This window comes from Mastomys coucha, unplaced genomic scaffold (genome assembly GCF_008632895.1).
Source record: "Mastomys coucha isolate ucsf_1 unplaced genomic scaffold, UCSF_Mcou_1 pScaffold5, whole genome shotgun sequence".
Lineage (NCBI taxonomy): Eukaryota > Metazoa > Chordata > Mammalia > Rodentia > Muridae > Mastomys > Mastomys coucha.
Window position 1 is genome coordinate 20,776,153 of NW_022196911.1, and position 5,802 is coordinate 20,781,954.

The window sequence follows — 5,802 nt, forward strand, 5'->3', positions numbered from 1 at the left end:
GAACATTTCCTCCCACAAATCCTCATCCCCTCCTTGTCCTCTTCTCTAAACAGGCAGGGATCATCCTTTGTTTCCCTCTACTATGGAAGTTCAAGTCTCTGTGAAGCTAGGTGCTTCTTCACTAAGTGACATTTTGATGAAAATTAGATTAGCACTCTTTACCAGTGTTACCCTTTAAGACAATGAGAACACAATGTGCTAGGTCCATTTGGATTTCTGTTCGAAGTTGTGCCAGTTCAATTAAAATTTACAGTACCTCTTGCTCTATTAGGAGGACATTGTTTACTAATATGTCCAGCCCTGCCACAAGAATAACACTGCTAGGCCATGCTTGCTTGATCAGATTTTCCTTTTCCTTGATTATTTAGATACTGAGTAGTGGTCTTACCTTATAAAGACAAAGAGAGACTGTCAGGAGCCAACAAACTAACAACTAGCAGGTAATTTCCTGAGATGAAGTCGCCTTAGATTAAAAATCTAAGCTGGAGCTACAGTAGGCAAAGCCAAGGAGAAAATGATTTTATGGAAGATTCCTGCTATTAATATGCTTTTTCTGTTATTATTAAATATATAGCATTCACTATGCATTAGCCCACCGTTTTGAGCAAATCTCTGAAGAACAATGAAAATTGTAGTGATTCTGTATAGACAAACAGATGACTTCCTAAATACTAATGATGACCCTATAAGAGTTCCTAAAATTGGCTTTGCAGACACCACTGTCGATTTTCACCGCTTGCTGCAGCCATGGTCAACCCCATCGTGTTCTTCAACATCTCAGCCAATGAGGAGCCCTTGGACCGCATCTCCTTCAAGCTGTTTGCAGTCAAAGTTCCAAAGATAGCAGAAAACTTTCCTGCTCTTAGCACTAGAGAGAGGATTTGGCTATAAAGGTTCCTCCTTTAACAAAATTATTCCAGGATTCATGTGCCACGGTGGTGACTTCACTCACCATAATAGCACTGGCAGCAGGTACATCTACGGAGAGAAATTTGAGGATGAGAACTTTATCCTGAAGCATACAGGTCCTGGCATATTGTCCATGGCAAATACTGGACCAAATGCAAATGGTTCCCGGTTTTTTATCTGTACTGCCAAGACTGAATGGCTGGATGGCAAGCATGTGGTCTTTGGGAAGGTGAAAGAAGGCATGAATATTGTGGAAGCCATGGAGCATTTTGGGTCCAGGAATAGCAAGACGAGCAAGAAGATCACCATTTCCGACTGTGGACAACTGTAATTTCTTTTGATTTGCCGGCATTTTACCCATCAAACCATTCCTTCTGTAGCTCAGGAGAGCGTCACAACCCCATCTGCTTGCAAACCCTGTAATCTCTGCTCTCATTGAAGTTCTTTGGGTTCCATATTTCCCTCATTTCCCCTTCAAGTCTAGCTGGATTGCAAAGTTAAGTTTATGATTATAAATAAAAACTAAATAAGAAAAAAAAAAGGAATTCCTAAAATTCCGTCACCATGCTGCTCCCCGGCTGTATACAGGGGGCGAGCTCTCAGGTCTCCACTAGTTCAGAGTTCCACCAGTGCGGGCTGCCCGGGCAGCTGTGGCCCAGCAGGCGCGGTTGACCAGCTCAAGGAGCCTTCAGGGGGCAGCTGCAAGGCGCTGGTCAGCATGGGGAGCCCATTCCTGGACCTCTCATTCAGTGAGAAATGTGAGAGCAGCCAGTCGTGAGGGTGGGGGTGGGGGGCTGGAGTCGCCTCTGCTGTTCAACGTCGCCCACACCACAGCCGCCCTCCTCCTCTGCCTCTTCCTCTTCCTGCTCTTTCGACTCGGCGTCCTCCACGCCCTCGGGCGCCCCGATGTGCTGCTCCTCAGGAGCGGCTGAGGAGGTCGCCGCGCTGCTCTACCGCCCCGGGGGCGCAGAGGACCTGCTGACCTCCGGAGCGCCGTGCGCCACCTGCTTGGCCACCTCGTGCGCCAACAATGCCTTCCCCGTCGGCCGGGAGCTGAGCAGCCTCATCACGTTGTTTGCCATCCAGACCCACCCTCAACTTCTCGCCGTGGCCACCTACTACCTCAGCCAGCCGCAGGACCTAGCAGCTCCTCCCGCGCCGCCATCTGCCTCATTCGCCCTTGTTCTCTGAGCTCCCCGAGGCCCCGGGACTCACTGTCCGACCGCGACAGCTACCTGAGCGGCTAGCTGAGCTCGGGCAGCCCTGGCTGAGTCCCCCAGCCTGAACCCTGGCCATCGCCTGCCCATCTTCAGCCGCCTCTCCATCTCCGACGACTGAGGTGGGCGAGGGCTTAGGAAAGGCGCAACAGGGGCCACTGGTTGGGGGGGCGACACTGCTACAGACTTACAGGCCCCTCAGAATGTTTGGACCCAAACGCTGCCGGGAGGGGCCCCGCCCCTACACTTTAGTTTTTTCTTTTCGATATCATCATCATTATTATTATTATTAATTGTTATTATTATTATATTATTATTATTGGAAAGTTTCGTTCTTGTTGAGATATAAGCCAATGAACTTTTTCGTATGGATGAACAAATTATTCACAGCGGGGCGGTTGTGATGCAGAAAAACAAAAGATACCAAACACTTGTTTAAGTCTCAGTGAGGGTGAAACTCTAGTTTTAAAAGAAAAAAAAAATCAGCCCAGCACCAGCAGCTACCAACCACCATTCCATCTCTTCTCTCACTCGAAAGCCTTAGTTACAGTCCAGATGTGAGAACTCTTACCTTCGAAGGGGTTCCAAGACCAGTGTGAGCCAGCTGTCTGCCACCTCCCTAAATTATAAGCTTCTAGAATTCAAAATAATGCCAAACACAGGTCTGGATATGAGTAGCTCTCAGCCTCCTCTGTGGTTGTGGTTGTTTAGTTTGTTCTTGATTCTTTTAACAGTTCTGTACGTCTGTGGGTGGAGGAGCCCTTGCATTCCAAAGTCTGATAACAGTCTCATTTCCACCACTTAGTGGGTGTTTAGCTTAGAACCATTTCCTCTACTCTCTGGAAGCCTTGGGCAGCAGTTCATAGTTGTTGGGAAATAAGTGCTTCATTTTTAGCTGTTTTGAGTTGATCCGCACCACTGCACCACAACTCAATATGGAAAAACTAACTTTTTATTACCTTGTGAAAAGTATACATTGAGGTTGTTGTTCATACTGTGTTTATCGAGTAGGATGAAAGCAATAGAGATATATTCTTTTATTATGTTAAATTATAATTGCCATTATTAATCGGCAAAATGTGGAGTGTGTTCTTTTCACAGTAATATATGCCGTTTGTAACTTCACTTGGTTATTTTATTGTAAATGAATAAGAAAAATCTTAAGAGATTGTATGTAGTATTTATTTCATTAATTTCTTTCCTTGTTTACAATCGAAAGATTGCATGGCTTCTTTACAGAAATCTGTCTATCTTGAAGCTGTGGAAGTGTTTTGAGGAACATTTTGAGTTTTTCTTAGAATGTATAATGGTTGTAGCCCCTCCAACTCTAAAGAGAAAAAGAATGAGCACAGACCCCGCAGTCAGGCTCCCGTGTGGCGCGCTTCTCTAGATCCAGCTTTATAAACCAGCAAGGAGAGAACGTTTGCTGTTCCACCAGCTCTACTGTGACACTGAGTATAAAGTCATGTAGCAGGAATGGGGGAAACGGTCTCAGTGCCTTCATAGGGCCCAAACTTGCCTTAAATCTTCCTCAGCCAAATAAGTATTTCATTAGTACTTGAGAATTTGAATGTCGGATGGGCTCACCTGCACAAAAAGAAAATTTTTTTACCACTTTTTTTTTTTTTTTGTATAGCTATGAAGTAAAGAGTCCATGTCTTAGCACTGAAATGTTGGCGGTGCCTTATTTAATGACAGTTCAAAATTTGTATTATTATTTTTCAATGTAAAGAGGCAGGAATGCCTTCCTGGATGGCAGATGAATGAGCAGTCGTTTAGTTTGTATGTAGGTACAGTTGGAGCACCGCGTATATAGCCTGGACTACTTTGACAGAAGTAGGATTTTGAATGTAACAAGATAAGTCAACTTAAGTTGTAATATATTTTGGGGAATCAGTTCACTACAAATTGTGACTGTAAACATTGTACTGTAAATGTTTTGTCATTTTTGCCAATAAATTTTTTTTAAAAAAAAAAGAATTCCTAAAGTTATATAAGTAGTTGTTAGGCTCTTTTATAGTGGAAAGAAGGTCTGTGATTGGACCGGGAAAAGGAGGTGGAGCTAAGAGTTGCAGAGATGGAGAGCATCCCAGAGGAAGAGGGGAAGGAAGATAGCTTCGGATATGAACCCGCATGGCGTTTTCCAGTCAAAAGTAGCTAAGATTTCACAAGGTTAGAAATATTGGGATAAAGCTTTTATCATTACCAATTGGCTCTGAAATTATTGTATTGGCATATTGTGATGTTATTGATACTTAAATCTGATTGGTTAATTAAGCATTAAGAGTCTTGATTCTACTGGGGTACTGATTGTACCTCGAGATCTGTTTGGTTATTGGAATGTGGGACAGAGCCAGCTGGACCCCACCAGAACATAATGTTATGGCCTGATGGTGCCAGTATTAGAGCAGAACATGGCCCAGTGGGGCCAGAGTGTTGGCAGGTTGAGAGAAGCTGGATGTATTCTGACAGATGTATAAGTACTGAAGACAAAGGGAAGGGATCATCATTCTACTTCCCCCTTTTTCTTTTAGAGCTTTCAAATAGGAAACTTTTACAACTTAGAAATAAACCCTAAAATAATTTTTCTTTTTTTTTACTTGTTTTATTTATTTACATTTCAAATGTTATCCCCTTTCCTGGATTCCCCTCTGCAAACCAACTATTGAATCTCTCCTTACTCTACTTCTATGAGGCTGCTCCTTCACCCACCCACCCACCCACTACTGCCTCACCATCCTAGCATTCCTCTATACTGGGGCATCAAGCCTTCACAGGACCAAGAGCCTTCCCTCCCATTGATGCCAGATAAGGCCACTTCAGCTCCTTCAGTCCTTCCCCTAACTCCTCCATTGGAGTCTTTGTGCTCAGTCTGATGGTTGGCTGAGAGACTCTGCATCAGTATAGGTCAGGATCTGGCAAAGCCTCTCAGGAGATAGCTGTATGAGTCTCCTGTCAGCAAGCACTTCTTGGCACCAACAATAATGTCTGGGTTTGGTGTCTGCATGTAGTATGGCCTTTCCTTCAGTCCCTGCTTCACTCTTTGTCCCTATATTTTCTTTAGACAGGGATCAATTCTGAGTTAAAATTTTGGACATTGGTGGGTGGCCCCATTCCTCTAGGGGGTTGGAGGGCATGCCTATCCTCTCTACAGGTTCTCCTTATCCCTTTGTGGAGTATTTCAGCTAGTGTCATCCAAGTGAGGTCCTGGGAGGCTATTGCTTTCCTGGCATCTGGAATTTTCTGGTTGCTACCCCCGCCCCCATTTCTCCACCCCCCATTGCTACACACCTCTGATCAATTTCAAAGTCTCTCTCTCTCTCTCTCTCTCTCTCTCTCTCTCTCTCTCTCTCTCTCTCTCTCTCTCTCTTTCCTGCAACTTCAACTAGCAGGCTGAAAAGTAAAGAGCCATGCAATTCCTGAGTAGATAGAACAAAGGCTACATTACTTAATCAGATGCTATTAGGCTACAGGTGTTAATTACCTAAGCCAGCAGCTTTTAACCCCTAGAATGAGCAAGAAAGTTTTTGTCCCTTCTAGCAGTTATCATCAGCATTCAGTATAGAGAACTAGAAAGTCGTGAGACCATCAGTCTATAAAGCCACACCTGAGTCTAATTCTGTGTCTCATTTCAACTTACTCCAGACAAGGAGGCTCACAGCAAGAGACAATGTCT

General features: G+C 44.4%; 1 pseudogene; it reads left to right on the plus strand.

The window, feature by feature from the left end:
* Positions 1-735: 735 nt before the first annotated feature.
* On the plus strand, positions 736-1,240 carry LOC116077526 (annotated as a pseudogene).
* The last annotated feature ends 4,562 nt before the right edge of the window (positions 1,241-5,802 follow it).